We start from the raw sequence: 27,490 nt of genomic DNA on the forward strand, positions 1-27,490 counted from the left end.
CATGCAGTTCAGATAAGGTTTATTAAACTAATGCCTGGATTGGGCTGCTATTGTTATGAGGAAGGGTTAGACAGGTGAGGTTGTTTGGAAAAGTCAGAGGTGGCTTGATTGAAACACGGGTGGGGTTTTCTGTCCATTCCCACTGGCGGGATCTTATGGTCCCGCTGATGGAGCACCCTGCCGAGGCAAGAGGTGCGTTCAACAGGAAGCCCCGTTGATCACTACTCAACCAGCAGACCCCACCACCGGCGAGCCCCCCTTCGCTGTTGCAAAACATGCTGCGGAGGGGGAGGGAAACCCCGCCACATATAAGGTCCTGTAAGATCTTCACAAAGTCGATCTAGAAAGGAAGTAGCAGAATCTAGTGCTAGGGGGTCACTATTTAAAAATAAGAGGTTGTCCATTTCGAATTGATATAGTGACTTTTCTTTCACAGGCTTGTGAGTCTACGTAACTTTCTTCCTCAAAACACAATGGAATCAGAGGGTGGAATTCTCCCGAGCTCCAGCCAATGGGATCGATGGTAGGTCTGTGGGCAGAATATGGCGGGATCTCAGAAATCGGCCTCACTCCGGCGAGAATTTCCCGCCGGATCTTCCGCTGGTGCCCGCCCAGAGGGCGAGGGGGGGGGGTATCCCACCGGAAGATGCCGGGAAATGTGAAGGCCCGAGCAGAATCTTCCAAATATGCCCGATTCTCTGGTCGAAAACACACCTGCGCGAAACACATTTAGAACAACGTGGTTTGAAGATGTCGAGTACCCCTGAACTACGCCTGGAGCCATCTCTGTGGTTCGGGATGGAGGCCGCCCGCAACCCTGGGACATTGGCGACGGAGAGCATCTACAGGTGGACCTTCCAGATTTGTTGTCCTGGAGGGGCTCCACCTACCAGCCTCAGAACGTTCCTGGAGATCCATCTTCATTTTCAGGAGGTTCATTTTCGTTCATCAATTGGGGGGCGGTGACCAGGTGCGATGACAGACTATCATGCCTGCGCCGCCGCGGAATATTGTGCAAAACATCCAGTTGCAAATTAATAGCGGGCTGGCAGATTTGGCATGTTTTCCCAATGGCCTATACAGCAGGAATCACTCCACTTTGCTGTCCCACCGCCCAGCATCCCCCCCCATCTCCCCCCCCCCCCCCACCCGACGAATCTCCGTGTGGCAGTAGTGCCACCAGATGCCAGGCAGCATCTTCCAGTCCGGCCTAAATTGATGGCCGTCAGGGAACCCATGGCGGTGATCGGCTTTGGCGGGAGCTGAAGACCCTGACAGTGGGACTGGAGAATTCTGCCCTTTGAATATTTTTAAGACAGGGATAGATTAACTGTTGATAAGCAAGGGGGTGGAAGGCTATTGGCCAAAGGTAGGTATGTGGAGTTGCGGTCACAACCAGATCGATCAAGGTCTCATCGAGTAGCAGAGTAAGTTCGAAGGATCGAGTGGTCTAATCCTGCTGCTCATTCATATGTTCGTATGAAATGCTTTCTCACCTCATACACCAAGTGTCAGCATCAAGCACTTGCAGATAAGCACAGCACAAATCAAATGCAGAGTGGAGTCTGTCTGTGAGAAGTTTCAAATCTGTCTTAGATATATTTTCAGGTGCAACAATAATTGGTCAGTTGTGAAGTGGCCTGACCATCTAACACTCTGGAGTGTACCCACACTGTCCAGTATCAAATCATACAATAGTGCGATTGGTTTTGACTATGTGTAACCTGAATTGGATGTTGCGCCTTTTGCTTGTGCCTTCATGTACACTTTTTTGCTTATGAAAGAAAATTATGATATTTAGTGGGTCAAAGCTTTATTAGATTAACATCTGCTTTATTTTACAGACAGCAAGTAAATCTGGAGTGAGATGTGCAATTAAATGTCACCTTGATTGAAACAAGTCCTCCGAGAAGTAAGAAAAATACTGGAAGCTACAACACCCCTATTAATGGGTGTAATTCGCTTCAATATTTTGATTCTGACCAGCTCTGGGCTTGAAGATGAATGAAATTTCCCCTCACTAAGCTCGACTTTCACTATCAATCATGGTTAACTCAGCTCTGTATCTCTGTCTTTTTCTGCTCTTATGCTCCCTGCAATGTAGAGGACTGGTCCCTCTAACTTCCACCACTATCAATGAATCATCAGTAGATCAGTCGATAAATCTGAATCTCAACCTTGGGGTGTGGATCTCCAGACACCGGGCGGAAATAAAAAGGTTTGAAAAAAATTAAGCAGAATGCCGATTTACCTGTTCAAATCCTACATTTTAAGGACTCAAATCAAATTATTTTGATGGTGGTTTCTGAAATGACAACTTTGCTGAAGAAAACCAATGATGGGTGCTAATGACCAGCAACATTAATTTCTGTATTCAACCACTTCACATTTGAAGTGGATAAGAACCATTCTAAACCTGGCCTACTTGACAGCTTCAGTTGTAATGAGTAAGATGATAGTTCATTCCATCTTTTTGTTTTACTACGTTGTAATTTTTTGAGATTTAATTTTGGTTTCTTTGCAGTCCAGAGTAAACGTATAAATTGGCAGCCATTATCTGCCAAAATGTTACAGGATGAAAGTAAGGAGCGCATTTTAGGCCCAGAGACCTTTTTAATTATGTCCATGCTGACCATTAAAGAAGTGTCCAATTTTCATTAACCTACGGTGTGGGTTGTGTGTCTTTGACCTGGATTTTCAGTTGCAAAAATGACGAAGAGGCCAAAATCCAGAAGTCCAGCCCCAAATAAAGCACCTACCTTTTTCACTGGGGCAGGAATGGGCCCAGTTTGGGATTTGCGCATGCACATTTTGTGGACAACAGCTGACTCCAGTCATGTTTGATTGTGATTTGCTCGAAGCAGGAAGTGTGACATGTGCAAATCATCAGGTAGGAACAGGCCTAACCTTTGCAGAGTCCCTTGGAGAGGTGGTGTCTCCTTTCATGGAGGTAAGTACACCTCTGGATATGGTCCCAGGGCACCTTTGGGAGAAGTGAGTTGCCCTTTGGGATAGGAATGGTGTCCTTTGGAATTGTTAAAAATGGGCATGAATGTACGTAAAAAGTCCATGAACTATTTGGAACTATCAAGAGAAACTGACAAAACTGGCAGAAAGTATCAAATAACTTATCAAGGAGTTTTCAAAACTCCTGCCCTTTAAAACTTTGAAGAAAGTGTGGAGTGTTAAAAATAATCATTGCTTGCTATTTCATTCTGTCTGTTGTCATAAACATGAGGGTCATCGTTGCTGGATTTGTGCTGTATGACTAATTTCACAATATTCCATTATCAAAGTAATGCGCCTTCAATTTCATAGTTTTACTGACAGCTCTAAGTGGTCATGAATTTTTTGAGTGGGTTTATAAATTCCACAGCTTGTTCTTATAAGGGATTATGAAATTGAATGAAAACTGTGTTCTTATGCAGACTAATGCAGTTGAAGGAATGCAAATAGAGTAAATGGGTTTTTAACCAAGGAGAGTGTATTTTATAAAAGAAAGTCTGCAAGAGATACTTAGAACGATTTTTACATTAGCATGACTCCTGAGGTCTGCCTATGGTCCATACTGGTTCAGTTGGCATGGAGAGTGTGGCGAGTGTAAGGGCAAAGGACGGTCGGTAGAGGCATGGGTTGGCACAAAGTTGGCACAGAGATTATAAAGGACCATGCAGGATGGGTAGAGATACATAGGTAGGTATGGAAGGTATGACTGATTATGGGGGTGGGTATAGGTTGGCATGCAGGATATGAAGGGTTATGAGGGATGGGTAGAGGTGCATATATTGGAATGGAGATTCTGAGGAGCTATGGGGTGGGAAGGGGGCATGAGTTGGCATGGACGGGACATGGGGAGTGTGTGGGGGGTTGTGGTGGGTGATGGCTCGTGTTATGTTTTGTTTTCATACTTTCTTAAAAATCTTTGACAAAGTTCATGTGCACTGAAGCAGCCCTTTCACCCAACTGGCCTCTGTGCTTGTTTTGGCAGCCCTATATATTAGAGGTTTACCTCACTACTCACTGCACAGCAGAAACTCTAAATATACTGTGGCTGCTACTGACCACTAAATTAGCCAGATTTGAAGTACAGCTCGTGTCAGGTGCTATTTGCCCATCACCCCTCTACTCTCTGAGCTACATTAGCTCTCTGTTATTGATTTCAGAATTCTCATCCTTGCTTCTCAGTTCCTCAGTTGCCTTGCCCCGCATTAGCGCTGGCATTGCCCAGGTGGGCCAAAAGGCCTGTTACTACATGGTAGTTTCTATGGAAATATTATCAAGATCGTCAGACATGACCCCAACAATTCCTTCAATAGCATTATAATGTGGCTAACGATGACCAGTGAATGTAACCTGCTATGGATTTACAGTGAGTGAACTTAATGTAATTTCAGACCCTATTGTGGCTAAAATAACTCAGTGGGTTAGATTTTGAATCCCTCTCAAAAAGAATTGGGAAGGTGTGAAAAGCTAAGTTGTCAAAGGGGCACATAGTGTCATACACTCATTTAAGCCCCCCACCTCAATAATCTTAACTCACCTCATAACATGCAATGGGACCACCCCAACCTGGCAGATGGGTGGGGGGCTTTCTTGCATTGGAAAGTTGCAACCCAATCCAATTATGTCATTGGCATTTGGATTGTGATTTGGATTTTGTTTATTGGCACATGTACCGAGGTACAGTGAAAAGTATTTTTCTGCGAGCAGCTCAACAGATCATCAAGTACATGAAAAGAAAAGGAAATAAAGAAAACACATAATAGGGCAGCACAGGGTATACAATGTAACTACATAAACACTGGCATCGGGTGAAGCATACAGGGGTGTAGTGTTAATGAGCTCAGTCCATAAGAGGGTCGTTTAGACGTCTGGTAACAGTGGGGAAGAAGCTGTTTTTGAGTCGGTTTGTGCGTGTTCTCAGACTTTTGTATCTCCTGCCCAATGGAAGAAGTTGGAAGAGTGAGTAAGCCGGGTGGGAGGGGTCTTTTATTATGCTGCCCGCTTTCACAACACCACTGCAGTGGCCTTTTACATTCCAGATTTTAGAGGCCAGCAAAAGGCCCAACTGGAATATTGTACCACAACAGGAATTGTGGAATGGTCAGATGAGGCAAGTTAAAAAGTGTAACTCTTTTGCGGAATCTGTGTGGGTCAGGAGGGGGATAGTACATGTAGCCCCCCCCCTCCCCCCGCCCCCCCCCCCCCCCCCCCCCCCCCCCCTCCGCACCCACCCACCACCACCACCACCTTCACCGCCTAAAACTTGTAGGGGGCTATTAACCCTTTCTAAGCCTGGCTTCATTTATCCTTCCTTGCTGCCAACTCCCCATCTCAATGCTGAGTTCATAATGGGGACTGCTCCCTGGATCCCTGGTGACGTCTCTACTTTCGTTCTGCTCCACTGCTAAAACTGACATCACCCCTAGAGACTGTTCTGCTTTGTTCAACAGAGGAGCAGGAGTTAAAATGGCTCAGGCCTTATAATGAGCTCGGGAGGTCGGTTCCCTTCTGCCCACTGTTTCTGCCTCCTGCAAACCTTCAGGAGCCTTCCCCGCCACCACCACCACTCGAGTTATAATTGCCCCAGAGTGTATCTGAAGCAAACTGGTGAACTCACCAACTATGACAGACTCTGCAAAGAACCAGTAAGCCAAAGGTATATGTCAATGTAAACTTTAAGAGTTGTTGACACATAATCCATTGACGGAAGAGAAGGTTAGGATATCAGTTGTGGAGGACAGGACCGCCAATTTGCAGTCCTTCCAATTTATCAGAACCTTTCTCTCAATTTAATTGTACATCTTTCTACAAACATTATAAGGGGGCGTGGATAGGGATGATTCCAATCAGGATTATAGAGGCAGTTTCTCACATGTTGCCAAATTTCTTCGAGGGAGGAACGACCTTATACAACTACGACAAAGGCACGTTTTTGGGACCTCCTATTTTTGGCTCACCTATATGCACAGATCGCCCACGTTTATTTTCTAACCGCAATTCACACATCTACAAAATCTGTTTGGTAATCCAAAATGCCAGCATAAACTCACAACTCTGCAAAAATACGCATCTTCAGTACCATCTAATCTTGAATCAGTACCATCTAGATCCAGAAATTTATATTATGGAGTATCACGGACCTGTTGTCAATGGCACTCCGTTATGTTACAAGACTTGCTCCAGAGGCAGAGCTGTAATCTACCGCGAGGAAGAGAGAGGGATTATTTTTTGCTAATCATACTCCTCCATCCGTCACCAGATTTATTGTCATAAAAACGAATAATGCTGGAAAATCCTCAACTGGTCTGACAGCATCTGTGGTGAGAGAAATCCTGGGCAGGATTCTCTGAACCCGCGCCGGGTCGGAGAATCGCCGGCGGGCTGCGCGAATCGCGCCACTCCGCCCTGACGTTGGCCCGCGATTCTCCGCAGAGCGGCACCGGCATGGTTGGCGCGCCGCCGGCTGCTCTACGCGGACGGCCCACCGATTCTCCGGCCCGGATGGGCCGAGCGGCCGTAAGAAAAGAGCCGAGTCCCGCCGGCGACGTTCTAACATGCTCTCGGTTGGCGGGACCTCGGCGTGTAAGGGTCGGGTGGCGGCCTTTGGGGGGGGGGGGGAGGGGGGGTCTGACCCTGGGGGGGCCTCCAATGTGGCCTGGCCCGCGATCGGGGCCCACCGATCGGCGGGCCGGGCTCTGTAGCTGGAGGCCTCATTTCCTACGCGCTGGCCCCTGTAGTCCTGCGCCATGATGCGTCGGGGCCGGCGCGTTGAAGGAGGCCACTGCGCATGTGCGCGTTGGCGCTGGTGCCACTGTGCATGTCCTCGTTGGCACCGGCACAACTGCGCATGCGCGGGTCCCGCGGCACACAGTTCGCGTCGGGATCTGCAGCTGGAGCGGCATGAACCGCTCCTGTGCCGTGCTGGCCCCCTGGGCACTCTGCTGCGAGATTGCAGAACCCCGCCCAATGTTTCGGGTTAGTTCTTTTTTAAAAAAATAATTTTAATTAAAGGTTTTCATAAAATATCAATAACAAAATGAGAAAGAAAAAAGAACCCAACAGGGTTAAGTACAAAACACAATCTAAAAAAGCAACCCTCCAAACCCCTCCCCCCGTACATAAATAATAAATTAACATTAACACCCCGACTTAACACAACAGGTGTATACACCCCCTCAGACCCTCCAGTGTAAATAACATAAACAAAAATAATGTAAACCCCCCCACCCCGACCTGCTGCTGCCATTGACCAATGTCTAGCGTTCTGCCAGAAAGTCTAAGAACGGTTGCCACCGCCTAAAGAACCCTTGTACCGACCCTCTCAAGGCGAATTTCACCCTCTCCAATTTAATGAACCCTGCCATATCGCTGATCCAGGATTCCACGCTTGGGGGCCTCGCATCTTTACATTGAAGGAGAATCCTTCGCCGGGCTACCAGGGACGCAAAGGCCAGAATTCCGGCCTCTTTCGCATCCTACACTCCCGGCTCCTCTGCCACCCCAAATATTGCGAGCCCCCAGCCCGGTCTGACCCTGGATCCTACCACCCTCGACACCGTCCTCGCTACGCCCTTCCAAAATTCCTCCAGCGCTGGGCATGCCCAGAACATATGGGTGTGATTTGCTGAGCTCCCTGAGCACCTAACACACCTGTCCTCACCCCCAAAGAACCGGCTCATCCTTGTCCCGGTCATGTGTGCCCTGTGCAGCACCTGAAACTGTATGAGGCTGAGCCTCGCACACGAAGAGGAAGAATTCACCCTCCCTCGGGCATCTGCCCACCTCCCCTCTTCGATCTCCTCTCCCAACTCCTCCTCCCACTTATCTTTCAACTCCACCACCGAGGCCTCCTCCTCCTCCTGCATCACCTGGTAAGTTTCCGAGATCTTCCCCACTCCCACCCACCCCCCCCCGAAAGCACCCTGTCCTGTACTGTGTGGCAGTAGCCGCGGGAATTCCACCACCTGCCGTCTCGCAAACGCCCTTACCTGCAAGTACCTGAAGGTGTTCCCCGGGGGGAGCCCGTACTTCTCCTCCAGCTCACCCAAGCCCACGAACTTCCCGTCCACAAACAGGTCCCCCAACTTTCATATCCCTGCCCTGTGCCACCCCGAAAACCCTTCACCTGTTCTTCCTGGGGCAAACCGATGGTTCCCCCGTAATGGGGTCCACGCCGAGGCCCCAACTTCCCCCCTATGCCGCCTCCACTGCCCCCAAATTTTGAGGGCTGCCACCACCATCGGGCTCGTGGTATACCTCCTTGGAGGGAGGGGCAGCGGCGCCGTTGCCAGCGCCCCCAGACTCGTACCCACACAGGACGCCGTCTCCAGCCTCTTCCATGCAGCCCCCTCCCCCTCCATCACCCACTTGCGCAACATCGTCGCATTGGCGGCCCAGTAGTACCCACAGAGGTTGGCAGCGCCAGCCCCCCCCTATCTCTACTCTGCTCCAGGAACACCCTTCTCACTCTCGGAGTCCCTCGCGCCCACACAAACCCCATTATATTCCTGTTAACCCGCCTGAAAAAAAGCCTTCGGGATAAACACGGGGAGGCACTGGAACAGGAACAAAAACCTTGGGAGCACCGTCATTTTGATTGACTGCACCCTACTCGCCAAGGACAGCGGCAACGCGCCCCACCTCTTGAACTCCTCCTCCATTTGCTCCACCAGCCTTGTAAAGTTAAGCCTATGCAGGGCCCCCCAGCTCCTGGCCACCTGGACCCCCAAATATCCGAAGCTCCTCTCCGCCCTTTATATTGGGAGCTCGCCAATTCCCCTCTCCTGGTCCCCTAGCTGAACTACGAACAGCTCGCTCTTCCCCGTATTGAGCTTGTACCCCGAAAAGTCCCCAAATTCCCAAAGGATCCTCATTACCTCTGGCATTCCTCCCACCGGGCCGCCACATACAGCAGCAGGTCGTCCGCATAAAGCGACACCCTATGCTCCTCCCCACCCCGCACCAACCCCCTCCAGTTCCTCGACTCTCAGTGCCATAGCCAGGGGTTCAATCGCCAGTGCGAAGAGCAGGGGGGACAGGGGACACCCCTGTCTCGTCCCTCGGTGCAACCGAAAGTACTCGGACCTCCTCCTATTTGTGGCCACACTCGCCATCGGGACCTCATACAACAGCCTAACCCACCTGACAAACCCCTCCCCAAACACGAACCTCTTCAGCATCTCCCCCAGGTACCCCCACTCTACCCTATCGAAGGCTTTCTCAGCGTCCATCGCCACCACTATCTCCGCCTCCCCCTCCCTCGCCGGCATCATGATAACGTTCAAAAGCCTCCGCACATTCACGTTCAACTGTCTCCCCTTCACAAACCCCGTCTGGTCTTCATGGATGATCTGCGGCACACAATCCTCAATCCTCGTGGCTAAGACCTTCGCCAGCACCTTGGCATCTACATTTGGAAGGAAATTGGTCTGTAACACCCACATTGCAGGGGATTCTTGTCCCGCTTCAGGATCAAGGAGATCAGTGCCCGGGACATCGTCGGGGGTAAAGCCCCCCCCGTCCCTTGCCTCATTAAAGGTCCTAACTAACAGCGGGCCCAACAGGTCCATATATTTTTTATAAAATTCGACCTGGAAACCGTCCGGCCCCGGTGCCTTCCCCGCCTGCATGCTTCCTATCCCTTTGATCAGCTCCTCCAGCCCAATCGGGGCCCCCAGTCCCGCCACCAGCCCCTCTTCCACCTTTGGAAACCTCAATTGGTCCAGGAAACGGCCCATCCCTCCCTCCTCCCGTGGGGGCTCGGATCGGTACAATTCCTCGTAGAAGTCCCTGAAGACCCCATTGATGCCAACCCCACTCCGCACCACGTTCCCTCCCCTGTCCTTAACTCCCCCAATCTCCCTAGCTGCGTCCCGCTTCCGAAGCTGATGCTCCAGCATCCGGCTTGCCTTTTCCCCATACTCGTAGACCGCCCCCTGGGCCTTCCTCCACTGCACCTCCGCCTTCCTGGTGGTCACCAGGTCGAATTTGGCCTGGAGGCTGCACCTCTTCCTCAACAATCCTTCCTCAGGCTCTTCCGCATACCTCCTGTCTACCCTCACCATCTCCCCCACCAGCCTCTCCCTCTACCCCCGCTCCCTCCGCTCCTTGTGGGCCCTAATGGAGATCAGCTCTCCCCTCACAACCGCCTTCAGTGCCTCCCATACCATCCCCACTCGGACCTCCCCGTTGTCGTTGGTCTCCAAGTACCTCTCTATACTTCCTCGGACCCGCTCGCTCACCTCCTCGTCCGCCAACAGCCCCACCTCCAAGCGCCACAGCGGGCGCTGGTCCCTCTCCTCCCCCATCTCCAAGTCCACCCAATGTGGGTCGTGGTCCAAAATGACTATTGCCGAATACTCGGTATCCTCTACTCTCGCTATCAGCGCCCTACTCAAAATGAAAAAGTCGATTCGAGAATAAGCCTTATGGACATGTGAGAAGAATGAAAATTCCCTAGCCCCAGCCTTGCAAATCTCCAAGGGTCCACCCCTCCCATTTGGTCCATAAATTCCCTCAACACTCTAGCCGCCGCTGGCTTCCTACCCGTCCTAGACCTGGAGCAATCCAGTGCAGGATCCAACACCGTGTTAAAGTCTCCCCCCATTATCAGGCCCCCCACTTCCAAGTCTGGGATCCGACCCAACATACGCCGCATAAAACCCGCATCGTCCCAGTTCGGAGCATACACATTGACCAGTACCACCCTCTCTCCCTGCAGCTTACCACTTACCATTCATTATGTACCTACCGCCGTTATCTGCCACAATGCTCGACGCCTCGAATGACACCTTCTTTCCCACCAAGATCGCCACCCCTCGATTTTTGGCATCTAGCCCCGAGTGAAACACCTGACCTACCCACCCTTTCCTCAGTCTTACCTGGTCTGCCACCTTCAGGTGTGTCTCCTGGACCATAACCACATCCGCCTTAAGCTCCTTCAGGTGCGCGAACACGCAGGCCCGCTTAACCGGCCCATTCAGTTCCCTTACATTCCAGGGTATCAGCCGGATCAGGAGGCTACCCACCCCCCTTCCCCCCGACTAGCCATGACCCCTCCTCGTCCAGCCATGCGCCCGCATCCCACACGCGGCCCGTTCCCCACAGCCGCATACCCCTGTCTCGACCCCCCCCCCCCACTCGCTCCAGCTCCTCCTTGACCTTAGCAGCAGCAACTCGATTCCCCCCCCCCGGGCTAGGACCCATCCTAGCTGGTTTACTCCCCCCCATTGCACTTCCGCAAGTCAGCTGACTCCTGCTGACCCCGGCCACTCCCGCCTCCCCTTCGACTCCTCCCATTGTGTGGCACACCCTCCTCTCCCGCTCCACATCGACAGGCTCTTCCCCTCCGCCCTCCGTTCTAAGCACGGGAAACAATCCTCACTTCCCCGCCCCCCCAGTCTTCGGCGTGGGAAAAAAGCCCTCGCTCTCCACCTACCAGGCCCCTCCACCAACCAAAACAGTGCCCAACCCGCCCCATCCACCATCCCCAAATTGAAAGAGAAAAACACAGAGAAAAAGAAACCCAAAACAATGCAAAGGCCCCCACCCCCGCGAACCAAAAATAGGCATAACTTATCCACCGCAATCCCCAATCGCCCATCCCGACACTCAGTCTGTGTCCAGCTTCTCGGCCTGAACAAAGGCCCACTCCTCCTCCGGAGACTCAAAATAATGGTGCCGGTCCTTGGAGGTAACCCACAGTCGCGCCGGCTGAAACATGCCAAATTTCACCCCCTTCCTGTGCAGCACCGCCTTCGCTCGATTGTACCCGGCCCTCCTCTTCGCCACCTCCGCACTCCAGTCCTGATGTATCCGAACCTCCGCGTTCTCCCACCTGCTGCTCCTCTCCTTCTTGGCCCACCTGAGCACACACTCCCGATCGACGCACCATTGGAACCGCACCAGCACCGCCCGCGGAGGTCCGTTAACCTTGGGCCTCCTCGCCAACACTCTATGGGCCCGTTCCAGCTCCAGGGGCCCCTGGAAGGACCCCGCTCCCATCAGCGAGTTCAACATGGTGACCACATAGGCCCCCACGTCCGGCCCCTCCAGCCCCTCCGGGAGGCCCAGAATCCGCAGATTCTTCCACCTCGACCGATTCTCCATCTCCTCGAACCGCTTCTGCCATTTCTTGTGGAGCGCCTCGTGCGCCTCCACCTTTACCGCCAGGCCTAAGATCTCGTCCTCATTGTCAGAGATCTTTTGTCGAGCCTCTCGGATCGCCACCCCCTGGGCCGTCTGTGTCTCTAGCAGCTTATCAATAGAAGCCTTCATCGGCTCTAGCAGGTCCGTTTTAATCTCTCTGAGGCAGCGCTGGATACCCTCCTGTTGCTCCTCCGCTCACTGCCTCCACGCTGCCTGGTCTCCGCCCGCCGCCATTTTGTCCTTCTTCCCTCCCTTCTTCTGTTCCACCAACACCTTTTTTGTCGCCCCGCTACTAGTTAAAGCCATATACTGACGGGGAGCTTTTATTAACACCTTCCCACACCGGGAAACGTCGAAAAAGTGCCCTTGGGGGCCCCGAAAAGAGCCCAAAAGTCAATTTTTGCGGGAGCTGCCGAATGTGCAACTTGGCTCCACATAGCCGCACCGGAAGTCTCGAGAGGGAATCCGTTTGGCAGTGTTCGCTTCACCAATCTGCCCCAAAAAGTCTGTGAAAACTCCTGAAAAATGTCTGAGAGTAAGTTCCAGAAGGGAGCCGCCGAATGCGCAACCTACTCCTCCATGGCCGCCACTGGAAGCCTCGTGCCCGCTTCTTCAATGGCCTTGGTAGATCTCTTCACAGTTGTTCCCTCTGCTACTAGAATTCACCTTTATTAGAGGCCCTCAAGTCAGGTTGCAGCTTTAAGCTTGTCCTTTCCCCGCCTGCATGCTGGAAGAGGCTCCTCTCTCCCCTGCAGTTACAGACAAATCTTTTACCGTTTCTGCCGGGTCTGGTAACCAAAGGACATAACATTCCTGGGGGACACTGTCAGGGGAATGTTACAGTCTTCTTCCCACACCGGGAAATGTCAAACAAATGCCGTGGGGGCCCTGTAAAATAGACCAAATGTCCATTCCAAGCGGGAGCTAGCTCTGCATAGCCGCACCCGGAAGTCCGTTTCGGGTTAGTTCTGATGGAAAGTCACAGACAGTAGATTTCCTTCCCGAAAGGACATCTGCGAACCGAATGAGATTTCACAACATTCATGTCCAATGGCTTTCATGGTCAGTATTCCAGATTTTTATTGGATTCACATTTCTCCATCTGCCATAGTGGGATTCAAACCCGGGACCCAGGGCATTACTTTGGATCTCTGGATTGCTAGTCCCGAAGACAATACCATGACCACCACTGCTTCCTGCTATATACCTTTTATATCATTGAATGCAAAACCGTTGTGGTAGCTGTTTTAAGTATCCTTTTGCGAACGGGCAGCTTAGCACCTACTATCTGCCATGCCACGACAAGATAATATTATTCATGGAAAGAAAAATCTCCATGAAGTGGCAAAAAAGAGGACAGGAGAATGAAGAAAAGTAAATAAATAAAGGGTGGAGACCATTGCTGAAGTAATTGAAAGACGGAGTTTAAAGAGTTTGAAGAGAGAGAGGGAGAGATTTATAACAGAATTCCAAAGGACAGTGACATCATGATAGATAGAAAGAATGGTCTTTGATGGTGGAACGGATGGGTTGGGAGATGACAACATTCCAGAATCAGAGGAATGGAATGTCTTGTGTTGATATACTGAAATGAGAAAACACCATTCGTATTTAAATTGGAATAAATGAATAATTAAAAGAGTGACTGTGCGGTATTTGTTTTTTTCTTCCTGTCCCTCAATCTGTTGAGGTTGTGTGACATGGAAGAAACCCAGCAATGGAAAATATTCTGCTAGGTTTTCCCTTGAAGTGGAATTTCCTGCCCCATACAGTTATAATATAATAATAATCTTTATTGTCACAAATAGGCTTACATTAACACTGCAATGAAGTAACTGTGAGAAACCCCTAGTCGCCACATTCCTCTGCCTGTTCGGGTACACTGAGGGAGAATTCAGAATGTCCAAGTTACCTAACAGCACGTCTTTCGGGACCAGTGGGAGGAAACCGGAGCACCCGGAGGAAACACACGCAGTCATGGGGAGAACGTGCAGACTCCGCACAGACAATGACACAGGCCAGGAATTGAACCAGGGACCCTGGAGCTGTGAAGCAACAGTGCTAACTACTGTGCTACCCTGCTGCCCTATTCTGTTCAAATCAGAAAATCTCCCTCTGAGAGCTTCACTGAGATGTTACCATTTACCATGTTGACTTATCAGAAAATTTTCACCCAGACAAACCTACACAATTTCAGCTTTCAGGGATCGCTTCAGGTAGATATCGTGCAGTTAACACAATTTGTCCCCAGTGCCTGAAAATAATCTTCAAAATCCTTTGTCCTCCCAAAAAACCCTTCACAATCTTGAACCAAACTGTGTCAGAAATCCTCACCAAACGTAACTAGCTCACAAATTCCATTGAGATCTCCGATGATATAAATCATAGAATCATACAGTGGTGCCTCCTGAAATATTTCCAGCTCACACTGGACAGGCCTGTAAAGGCCACTTAAATCACTGCTGTCCATTCATGCCTCCCGAAAACTGAATGTTTTGACTTTGCATGGACCAAGTGGCCAGCAAGGGTCATCAAAAAAAAAAGGCGTTTCTCTAAATTTAAAAGCAATGCTAATTTCCTACATTAACAAAATATTCCTTTTACTCAATCAGCCCTGTTAAGTAAACAGTGTGGCATTTACTGGGAATTCAATGAGGCTTAAGCAAATGTTCCCTTTAAATGAACTTTCCCATTAACCGGACGGCTATTAATTAACTTCTGCCTTTAACCTTGAAATGATAAAAGGTTATGAATCCTTCCCAAGGTGGAGACGAGGTTTTTGCTGTAACCCTTTGTCTCCAAATTAAACCTGCCAGCTGTACATATTGAAAGGGCAGATACTGTGCGGATGGTAACTAATTTCAAGCAGCGACCAAAGTCAGAGGGTACAATGTCCAAAGTGAAGCCAGGGTTACAGGTAAGCTCCTGAGAGGGGGACTGGGCAGATTACTCTGTGGAAGAGTTTTTCAGAGACCTGAGGTGGTATACTGACTGGAATCCACTGCACTCAATTCTGTTGTGATATTTTTCATTGTGCGATTGGCACTGGATAAGTGACAGTTGGAAGCAGAGGAGTCTCTGTGTACTAATCCCAAAATAGTTTCTTCTCCCATCCACTCCATGGACAAACTCATTAGGCGAGGTTTTCTGGCCGCTCACGTTGGCAGGATCTTACGGTCCTGCTGATGGCTCACCCCCGGCATGGGCTTTGTGACAGGGAGGGGTGTGTTCCTGATCATGCGGGACAAGAAGATCCTGCTATCAGCCACCTGCGAGCCACTCTCTGTCGTTACAAAAGATGCCGCGATGGGGGAGGAAAATCCTGCCCAATGTTAACAACATCACCAATTTTGACCTTTTTTATATTTGTGCGTCATGGTTAACTCAAAGTAATTATCTTCAGTGAATTATTACAACTGGTTCTAATGACTACAAGATTCGGAGTGAAGATCTGTGGAGTCACTTGCTCTCCTTAAAAAGTGGGCTGATTTTACGGCCCTGTCATGGTGGTGGGGGCGAGTCTGGAAAATGCAGTGAGTCATTCAGAAACTCATCGACTTCAGTGGGACTGGAGAATCTGCCGGTGGGATGGGCTGGAAATTTCCACCCAATGTTTCTTTCGAGGATTTCCATGCCTCGCCCGCCAAAGGTACCGTAAATGAGTGGGAGAAACCTGCCAGAATTTCACTCCTTTCCGAGGCGATGCTGAGCTCTTTTTTTAAAGAAATAAAGAATTATTGTGGGAGCCCATGCTTGCCAGCAGGTTGGATTGCACCATCACCAACGTAGGGCTCCGCATTACTAGGACTCACGGAAAACTGCAGAGGTGAAGATCTTGAAGTCTTGTCAGCACCCATGTCTACTCATTGATCAGCCTTGCCTGTAAATGATGGACATAACAAAATGGACAAGCTAGCATGCAGGTAACGATGCAGAACGACAGGGTGAAAGCTTCCTTAGGGACAGGGAGAAGAAGCCAGAGGGTGAATTCACCTCGGATAATTCTTCTGCATCTCCAGAAGCTTTAAAGCAGCATTGGTGGACCTTCGACGTTCCAGCTCACAGACACTAACACTGGTCACCTGTCCCTTCAAATGAATTTAGTTTTGCATATTGCCTGATATCAGGAAACCCTACTTCCTGAAAGATTGCATTCCATTCTCCAAGTTTCTCTGACTCCATTGCATCGATCCTAATGATACAATCTTCCACACGAATGCTTCTGTAAGTCTTTTTTCCTCAACCTAGTATTCCAACCGGACCACAGTTCGCAGGGCCCTCGACCAATTTCCTCCTCTTCTGCTCTCATCCCTTCCTCTCCCTCCCATAATCATGTGAAGAGTCCCCTTCCCCTCACCATCCACTCAGCAGCCTCTGTATTCGGCAGATCAACCTCCGCCATCTATGCCATCACAGATGATGCCACCACCATATATACAACTTTGCCTCTCATCCCCTTTCAGGATTCTGAAGGGATTATTCCCTCTGCAACACCATAGTCCATTCCTTAATCATCATTAACATCCTGAGCCCTTCCCTTGGCACCTTTCCATACAAGTTCAAGAGATGCAATACCTACCTTTTTATTTTCTTCCTCTTCACTGTCCGAGGCCACAAACACTCCTTCCAGGTAAAACATCTTTCAGTGTAGTGTACTGTAATAGCTGCTCACAATGCAGTCTGCTCCATACTGGGGAGACCAAGATGACCGCAATCATGACCCCAAGCTCGTGGTGGCCTGCCAATATCATTTTCCACATTGCTTTCACCCTGACATCTCCATTCTCAGCCTGATGTTCCTCAATGCTATTTCAAGGCACAGCATCTCATCTTTCACTTAGACCTTTACAACCTTCCAGATTCAACATTCAGTTCAACAATTTTGGGCGGTAGTTTCTGTTCCCATTTAGTTTTCTTTTCTGCGTTTGTGTCTGCCTTAATCTCGCTCCTGAATTTTCCCTTGGATGGAGCAGTTCATTATTCCGCCATCACACCTCCTCTGGAAGTAACATTTGATTCTTTACTTGCCCCATTACCACGCCCTGTAGCTCTGCCCGATCAATTCTTTTGTCATTTTATGTCAGTAGTCTTCTGCCCTATCACAGGCCTTCCCTTTTGACCTTTTTACATCCTCAACCATTTAATCCACTTAAAACCTTGACACAGGTGCACCGAAATGGAGCATAAGAAAAGTACTGTGGCTCAGTGGTTATTTATTCAAGATAAAGAGGTGTCCATTGTATTTATCGTTTCTGTTATTGATATATTAAAAGTCTGATTGATTCAGGTTGTTGTAACAGCATATATTAAAGAAAGTAAAGAATCAGTGTTTTTTTATAGCAGTTCCACACGTGCCATTGGGTTTACTGGACCTGTACAGATATGTGCATATATGAGTTTGCAACAGGCATATAAGGGACAATAGGTGGAAGAGTGAGGGGTCAGGGCTAAGAGGGCCTAATATTTCATTGAAGAACTGGGATGAAGTGCTAGAGAAGCAAGTCAGGCCTTTTAAACAGACCGCCTCAACATTCGGCAGCCGCTGTGGCCACATCTGTGCTGCATCTCAGAGCATTGCCTTGACTTCATCTTGCAATCGCAGCAGACCAACCCTCCCCCCCCCCCCGCCCCGCCCCCGCAGAGATGAAAATCATGCCATTTGGCGACTTTTTACTCCTGAATTTCCCAACCCCAGCTACCCGGCTTGGGAATAGAAATCCAGCTCACCATCCTGCCACCTGCAATATCCAGACCTGTGCTGTGGTCACCAGAAAGGCTAAGTGCTCCGTAATGGCATTTTCCTGAAGTTAAAGCATCAATAAAGAAAGTCCCTGATACGTATGGGTAAGAGTTTCTGACATTGGACGACAATGGCTTTATGTGCTTCAGCTATCCTCAATCAATGGGGTGAGGGAGTGGTGGAAATCAGTCCGGATTGCTGCTTCCAATCGCAGGCACTGATCCAGGCTAAAAAATGCTTGTCGGAGGATGATTGCTGAGTACTGCATTGGGCTGGCCTGCGATGCTGCTTGTGGTGAAAGAGGAGGTTAATACTCACACCGAATAAAAGAGGATCACTTGCATGATGTGAGCCACTGCCTAAATGAGAGGAATCATAAGCCAACAAGCGCTCAACCTTTGTCCGGACGTCAGAAAACAGGAGCAAATAGTTTGCAAGAGGTTATCAAGGATCTGGTGTTGAGCAAGGCAAAAAAAAGCGCTGTGTTGCATTTGTGCAGGAGAAAACAAAACCAGTGGTGAAAATGAGATTGTCGTTCAGTGCTGCCGCATCCGTCAGAGAATTATCAGCATTCCAATCAACAGAACGGGCCTTTCAGACACGTCTCGAGCCTGTGCGCTCACTGTATGGAGACAAATAATATATGAATTGGCAAATAAATAGCCTATTTATTCTGCACTGCACTGAGAATCTGCAGCAGCAGGAAGATGCAAACTATAAAATGCGTCGCTCACAGCTGCCTTTCTCTGATCCCTATTCCTTTTAGGCTGCGTTGCTTTTTGTTGAAAGGACCCCCCCCCCCCCACTCCCCTCTCCAACTGCCTTTTATCCACTAATATGTGAAACAATTGCAATGTAAAGCATGTGAGTGTAGAGTCTTTGCCACAGGGCTCTCGTAAATCTTCCCAGTTCCCAGTGAACCACACCAAATATTTGCAGCTGAGGAACATTTGGTCTGGCTTAAATTAACATTTCTCAGCAGTCCGAAGTCATTAAGCTCCGCCAGTGATTTGAAACCATTTTTCCATTTCAAAAGCTGCAGAGGCTGGGCTGTGAAATTTGGTTTGGGGATGGGCCTGAGGGGGGGAAGGTGGGTGGGGGAGAAAACCGTTAAAATGGATTTTGTAAGCACTAATGAAAAATCGCAGAAAGAGCCAAGAATCACGTTCAGCAGATTTGTTATTTAGACACTGTTGACTTGCACCGCACATATGTAAATAATCAAAAGGATTATTTTTGCTTGGTACTTTCCAAAGCAGGTGTCGAATTACACAGCCCCGCATTTTGCCTCTTTTAAATGGTTAATTTATCTTACTTCCTATATGTTTCCAAGCTGACTTGTGCTGGTGTTAAACCTTTTTTAAAATAAATCTTTTTATTGGCATTTCCCATATTTATAAACAGAGCTGATGTTAAACCTGCCCCACGTCTGTCCTGCACAAGCTTCCTCCAACCCCCATCACGCACTGCCAGCAACCTTAACATTGAAAGCTACAGGGAGTTTTTCTGGTGTTATTGTTGTGCTTTCAATCCACTTAAGACCGTTACAGTTATCATCATTCATTTCCCTGCTCTGGGTGGTTTGCGCTTTGCAAAGAGCAGGAATAGTTACAAGTGGATGATGGTTAAATGTTGCCTGTGTTCCAACGGTAACTCACTCCCAATTCAGCACATTCAGTTTTTGAACAGCTACAGTCATTCTGACAAAAACCTCGACCAGAGGAAAAACAACAAATTCCTCTGAATGCAAAATGTCTGGAGCGAAGGGAGAGCCTGAGGAAATTTACCTTTTTTAAAATCATAATCTTTAACAGAAGTAGCTGTTACTTTGTCTTTATTTTATCGTGTTGGCCCATTTGTATCCTGTGGGGCCTTTTTGGCCTACTACATTAACGGACCATAGATGGATAGGCATACTAACAAATACAATGGATAATATGTGAAACAGAAAACAATCGGCAATATAACTGTGAGGTTTTTTTTCACTGTCAGTTTTACAAATCACACTCAAGCAAACAATCACACTGTTCCTATTGAAAATATGGTCTTGAAAACTGCAGAAGTTCTTTGGAGTTCAACGTTGTGAAAAATCATAAATAAACGCTGTTATGGGCCAGGGTTTAGAGAACCCCAAAGTGTATCATGGAGTTCACCTGACCCACAACTTTTAATAGATTGTGGTATGGGGAGCACATGACCCACTCTACAGGTGTGGTACAGCAGAACTGGAAAAGTATTTTTTTTATAAGCAAAACAATGTTTATTCTATGAACTGAAGTTAACCTTTTTAAAACATACAGTGAATATCTTAGCAAACATCAATTTAAACACCCCCCCAAAGAATACAACACTAAGTAATCCTTAATAACTTCCCAAACAACATACAGAAGACAAAAGAAACACCTTTTAACAGAAGCGCATTAGGTTTACATTCACTACTGAGAACTTTTATAATTCTGAATTCACCAAATGATCAAGAGATGGTCTTTTTTCATGGCAGAGAGATCAACAGTACACCTGCTTTGTCTGGCTTCAGCTCCAACACTGAAAACAAAACCAAAAAGACACAAACACAAGCTTTTCACAAAGTGAAACTAAAAAGCAGAGCCAGAACTCAGCTCCATCCACACTCTGACATCACTGCAGTAACATGAGCAGCCAAACATTTCTTAAAGTGACATTCACATGACACCTCCCTCCGAAAATAAAACCCATCAACTTCAAGATGGTTTCATTTTTCACCTTTCCACTATCCTTTAAGAAATGCACACAGTGAGTATACTTTTTTGTTTCAAAAAAACACACGCAAACAGGTATAATAATATAGTCCATTTTTGTTTTGTTCTTCCTCCAACTGGAATCCTTCTCGATTGACAGTCTCTTTGGACAAGAAGTTCTCTGCACGATCCATCCATTTCTCTACGCCTCAGCATGTCTCTTTATAGTCAGATACTTTAGTTCAATCTGATCACAGAGTCCCTTGTAATTCTCCAACACATGAGCATTGGTTATCACAGCTTTCAGACAGTCAAATGTCTGCTGAAAGTCCGCTGTCCACTGAAATTTCTGACATTTCTTCAGCAAGTCCATCAGTGGTGCAATCACGCTACAAAGGTTTTTCACCAATGTTCGATAAATTCCACTCATGCCAAGAAATCGCATTATTTCCCTTCATCTTGAGGGTATCGGAAACTCCTCAATAACTGTTGGTTTCACATCCCTTGTGACCATTCGACCCTGTCCGTTTGTATGGCCAAGGAAAGTGACTTGGGCTTTTGCAAATTCACTTTTGGCTAGGTTTTTCACCAAACCCGCCTCCTGAAGTCGATTGAATAACTCCATCAGATGTTGTAAATGTTCTTTCCATGTCAGGCTGAAAATTACCAGATTGTCGATGTATAGCGCACAATTGGGTAATCCGGAAATGACTTTGTTAGTTAACCGTTGAAATGTGGCTGGGACGTTTTTCATGCCAAATGGCATAACTTTGAATTGGTATATACCATCTGGAGTCACAAAAGCTGAAATCTCCTTCGCGCCTTCTGATAAAGGTACCTGCCAGTAACCTTTAAGTAAATCCAGTTTGGAAATAAAAGCTGATTGTCCCACTTTCTCAGTGCAATCCTCCAAACGTGGGATAGGATAAGAGTCCATTCTTGTAACTGCATTCACCTTTCTATAGTCCACTCACAACCATTGGGTACATCTGGTTTTGGTACCATCACTATGGGTGAGCTCCATTGGCTGCAACCCACTTCAATGATGCCGTTTTTAAGCATGCTCTCAATCTCTTTGTTAACCTGTGCCAATTTTAAAGGGTTAAGTCTGTATGGATGTTGCTTGATTCTAACAGCATTTCCCACATCTACATCATGTATAGCCATTTTAGTACTTCCCAATTTATCTCTACAAACTTGCCCAAGTGATATCAATAACTCTTTCAGGTCAGTTTGTTTTTCCTCTGGAAGGTAACTCAACAATTTTTCCCAATTTTTAAGAACATCCTCATTTTCCAATTTAATTTGAGGTATGTCAAATTCACAGTCATCTGGATTTGGTTTGTCACTTTGAGTTAGAATCATTAAAACCGCCTCCTTTTTCTCTCCTTCCCTTTCAAAGTACCTTTTAAGCATATTCACATGACACACTCGGTGAGTCTTCCTTCTATCTGTTGTTTTTACCACATAATTCACCTCACTTAATTTCCTTTCAATCTGATAAGGTCCACAAAAGCTGTCATTTAAAGGCTCACTATTAAAACTTTATCTCCACTGGCAAAACTACAAACTTTGGATTTCTTGTCCGCTACCTGTTTCATCACATTTTGTGCAACTTTTAAATATTGTCTAGCCAATTCACGTGCTCTATTTAATCGCTCCATAAAATTTGACACGTGATCCAATAATATAATTTCCGATTTCTCACTCATCAATTTTTTCTTAATCAATTTAAGTTGTCCTCTTACCTCATGACCAAAAATTAGTTATAAAGGAGTGTATTTGGTTGACTCATTTGGTGCATCCCTAATTGCAAATAGTATGGAATTCCTTGATCCCAATCCTCTGGATAATCTTGACAATAAGCCCTCAACATTGTCTTTAATGTCTGATGCCACCTTTCTAATGCTCCCTGCGATTCTGTATGGTATGCAGTTGACTTAAATTGCTTTATTCCTAAGCTATCCATAACTTCTTTGAATAACCTTGAGGTAAAATTTGATCCTTGATCCGACTGTATTTCTGTGGGTAGTCCATATCTAGTAAAGAATTTAAGTAATTCCTCCACAATCTTTTTAGCTGTAATATTACGTACTGGAATGGCCTCGGGAAACCTAGTAGACACACCCATTATCGTCAAAAGATACTGATTTCCACTCTTCATTTTAGGAAGCGGTCCTACTCAATCAATTAGGGCCCTTGTAAAAGGTTCTTCAAATGCTGGAATGGGTATTAAGGGCGCTGGTTTTATCACTGCTTGAGGTTTCCCTATCACTTGACATGTGTGACATGATTGTCAAAATTTAACCACATCTTTATGTAGTTCAGGCCAATAAAAATGTTTTTGTATTTTAGCTTGAGTTCTCCTTATTCCCAAATGACCTCCCACTGGTACCTCATGTGTAACTCGCAACACCTCCTTTCTATACCCTACCGGCAATACAACTTGATGAACTTCTGCCCACTTTTCATCCGCCTGCATATGTAAAGGTCTCCATTTCCTCATCAAGACATCACTTATATGGTAATAACACTCTGGTATACACTCAGATTCCTCTTCCGTGTATGCTTTCTGATACATTCGTTTTATTTCTACATCTTTCTGTTGTAACTCTGCCAATTTTCCTGAACTAAAAATATCCGCCTCATTCTCCATCTGTTCTTTTCGAACCATCTGATCAAAAATCGTTTCTGATAATTGCACTTCACATTTATCTTCACTCTCTGAATTCTCCTCTTGTCTTAACCTGTGATTTTGTGACCTTGTTACTACACAATCCGGAAAAATCCCAGGATATTCGTCCTTCAACACTTCAGTTGTCTGATTTTGCACTGGCTTATCAACGACAGTAGGCATCACTCCCACCTGCGATCCAGTTATATCATTACCCACGATAAACTATTCCTGGACAAGATAGTTGCTCTATTACTCCTATTACCACTTCACCACTCTTCACTGGGCTTTCCAACCTTACCTTATATAATGGAACACTAGTCCTCTCACCCTGAATTCCACATATTACCACATTTTCTGGCAACATTCTTCCCAAACTACATAACTCCTCATCTCTTACCATTATAGGTTGACTAGCTCCCGTCTCTCTAAAAATTGTGACTTCTTTATCTGCTCCTCCTGATACACATGAGTAAACTTTACCCACACAAGTAAATTCCTCAAAGAGATCTGGCACCTTCTTATCAATCATGTCTTGATCAGGCTGCACGATCTTTTGCACCTCCTTTGCTTCATTTGGGCTTTCCTTTACCACTTTAACAAACCCCACAATCTTATCCTGTTTTACCACATCAGCCTTCCCAGTGCTTTTCTTCAACCACCAACACTGTGACGTTACATGGCCTAGTTTATTACAGTGAAAACATTTGAAACTTTTCATTTCTTTTCCACCCTCCTGGATTTCTTTTTTAATCTGAGGTACGCTCTCCTTATTATCTCCCATCAGATCACCTTTACCTTTACCACTTGAGTATTTCTCATGTCACCAGTTTCTATCCCTCACAGGCTGAAACTGATGTCGGAAACCAAGCTTTGATTTATGAACTAATTCATAATCATCTGCCATTTCTGCTGCTAATCTCGCAGTTTTAACCCTCTGCTCTTCCACATGAATTCTCACTACATCAGGAATTGAATTTTTAAACTCCTCCAAAAGTATAATTTCTCAGAGAGCTTCATACGTTTGGTCTATTTTCAAAGCTCTTATCCACCTATCAAAATTACTCTGTTTGATCCTTTCAAACCCCATGTATGTTTGAACAGTTTCTTTCCTTAAATTTCTAAAGCTTTGTCTGTAGGCTTCAGGCACTCGTTCATATGCACCCAAGATGGATTTTTTCACCTCCTCATACATCCCAAGGTACCTCCTCCGGTAGTGATGCAAACACTTCACTAGCCCTACCTACCAGCTTTGTTTGAATCAGTAATATCCACACGTCCTGTGGCCATTTCATTTGTTTAGCTACCTTTTCAAATGAAATGAAAAAGCCCTCTCCCTCATTCTCATCAAACATTGGCAATACTTGGACATATTTAAATAGATCCCCACCAACCCTTCAACTATGACGCTCTTTCTCACTATCCTCATCACTATCATCCAACTGTACGTTTCCCTTTATGCCTGCCAATTTTAACTGACTGTCATGTTTCATGGCCATTTTCTGAAGTTCAAACACTCTCTCTTTATCTTTTTCCCTGACCTGTATCTCCTTTTTCTTTCTTTTTCCTCTCTCTCTTTTTCTTTTTCCTCTCTATCTCTTTCGTATTCAAGCTGCTTTAATTCTTTCTCATGTTCCATTTGTTTAATTTGTAACTGAATTTTGCCATTTCCACTGAGTCAAACTGTATCTCAGGCAACTTTAAATGCTTAGCCACTGCCATAATTACCTCATCTTTTCGCATTTTGTCAGGTAATGTTAACTGCAATGTTTTTGCCAAATCTAACAGTCTGTTTTTAGTCTCTGTCCGTAAGGCACTGCGTGTGACCGTCTCCACCCGAAAAACTTCTGAGCCTTTGAAAGTGCCATTGTCCACAACGTACACCCTACTTAAACTAGAATACCACACCTGAAAAGCAACCACAATATGCTCACCCCTCACTGTCTTTAAGTTCACTAAGCCAATCCAATAGGTAGACTTTTATCCCGGACGAGCCCCCAATTTGTTATGGGCCAGGGTTTAGAGAACCCAAAGTGTATCATGGAGTTCACCTGACCCACAACTTTTAATAGATTGTGGTATGGGGAGCCAACGGCCCACTCTACAGGTGTGGTACAGCAGAAATGGAAAAATATTTTTTAAAGCAAAACAATGTTTATTCTATGAACTCAAGTTAACCTTTTTAAAACATACATTGAACATTTGAGCAACCATCAATTCAAATACAACCCCCAAAGAATACAACACTAAGTATTCCTTAATAACTTCCCAAACAACATCCAGAAGACAAAAGAAACACCTTTTAACAGAAGCCCATCAGGTTTACATTCACTACTGAGAACATTTATAATTCTGAATTCACCAAATGATCAAGAGATAGTCTTTTCTTGGCAGATAGATCAACAGTACACTTGCTTTGTCTGGCTTCAGCTCCAACACTGAAAACGAAACCAAAAAGACACAGACACACTCAAGCTTTTCTCAAAGTGAAACTAAAAGGCAGAGCCAGAACTCAGCTCCACCCACACTCTGACATCACTGCAGTAACATGAGCAGCCAAACATTTCTTAAAGCGACATTCTCATGACAATGCAAATCACTCATTTCACCTTTTAAGTAACTTATAGAATCATAGAATTTACAGGGCAGAATGAGGCCATTCGGCACATTGAGTTCAAAAGAGCACCCTACTTAAGTCCACGCCTCAACCCTATCTCCATAACCCAATAACCTCACCTAACTTTTAGGACACTAAGGGGCAATTTAGCAAAGGCAATCCATCTAACTTGCACATCTTTAGACTGCAGGAGGAAACCAGAGCACCCGGAGGAAATCCTCACAGACACGGGGAGAAAGAGCAAACTGCACACAGACAGTTAGCCGCGGCCAGAACTGAAGCTGGGTCCCTGGACCTATGAGGAAGCAGTGCTAGCCACTGTGCCTCCCTGCTGCCCTACGTCTTCAAAACTCATCAACAGATTTCTCTCCTTTGACATAATTTTCCCTTTGAACTCGGAGGCACCAGAATCTTGGGACGGGTTTAATATTCATGAGGGAAAGGGGAACTGTCAACATTTCGCCAAGTCTGACTGAAGTGACATACATTTGTGTGTGGAAGAGGATTACCTTTCCTTTCCCAATCAAGCACGTCTTTTGGAACTTGTGGGAGGAAACCGGAGCACCCGGAGGAAACCCATGTCGACACGGGGTGAACGTGCAGACACTGCACAGACAGTGACCCAAGCCGGGAATCGAACCCAGGACCCTGGCGCTGTGAAGCAACAGTGCTAACCACTGTGCTGGATCAGAAAAAAACAGCTTGCACTTATATAGCACCTTTCACAACCTCAAGCACTTGACAGCCAGTGAAGAACTTCGATAAAAAAATGTTACCTATAAAAAAGTAAATGGGCAAATTTAGTCCTCCCTTGTTATTGCGCTGACAGATAATGAAGGTGGTTTAATGATGCTGCTCTACTTATGGCCTTGTGCATTGGAATTCTGGCATGAGCTCATCTTCCCTGCTCCCTTGGGCTAGCAGAATTGTGCCGGTAAATAAGTTCATAGTATGTACAGCTAAGTGAAATGGATCGCAAACTCTAAACACTGCAGTTTTCTTTGAAAGTGAAACAGAACGGCAAACATTGGAGAATTCAAAGTGTAGCAGCAAAGCCTTGGTGATATTACCAACCACGAAACTATTCGGCTTTTATCAGCTGATATGTAACACAGAATCGCAGTAGACAAATAGGCCATACGGCCCAGCTGTTCCATGCTGCTGTCTCGGCTTCCCACGAGCCTCCTCCCTGGCAACTTGATCGCGCCCGATCGGCATATGTTTCTGTTCTTTTCTCCTTTACGTTTATCAAACTTCCCCTTAAATGCATCAACGACTCCTTGTGATAGCGAATTAGGCATTCGCATCACTCTCCGAGCAAAGAAGTTTCCCCTGAATTCTCAATTGGATTTATTAATGACTATCTTACATTTATGACCCCTAGTTTTAGACTGATTAAATTAATAACAATTATCAGCAGCAGGCATTATTAGCCCATATCGTTTAAGCAATTACTGCACTGTCCAAAAGTTATATCCATAAATCCTCATTAGGATTCCACTTTCCCAATACGTAAAATTATTCTTTGTCCTGGTGTTAGTGAGTTAAGATCATTTTCTCATAATTAGAAGAGGGTGAAATCCTGTAGACGT

At 46.6% G+C, this 27,490-nt stretch overlaps 1 protein-coding gene and 1 long non-coding RNA gene across 6 annotated transcripts in view; one reads left to right on the forward strand and one right to left on the reverse strand.

The window, feature by feature from the left end:
• dachc (dachshund c) overlaps positions 1 to 27,490 on the reverse strand; it is a 665,620-nt gene that overhangs the window by 56,557 nt on the left and 581,573 nt on the right. The gene's annotated exons all lie outside the window — the stretch shown is intronic.
• Positions 469 to 2,661, forward strand: LOC140391539 (uncharacterized). Its single transcript, XR_011935105.1, has 2 exons — positions 469 to 523; positions 1,845 to 2,661. It is a non-coding gene; the product is annotated as an uncharacterized lncRNA (long non-coding RNA).

Source organism: Scyliorhinus torazame, chromosome 15, assembly GCF_047496885.1.
Source record: "Scyliorhinus torazame isolate Kashiwa2021f chromosome 15, sScyTor2.1, whole genome shotgun sequence".
NCBI lineage: Eukaryota > Metazoa > Chordata > Chondrichthyes > Carcharhiniformes > Scyliorhinidae > Scyliorhinus > Scyliorhinus torazame.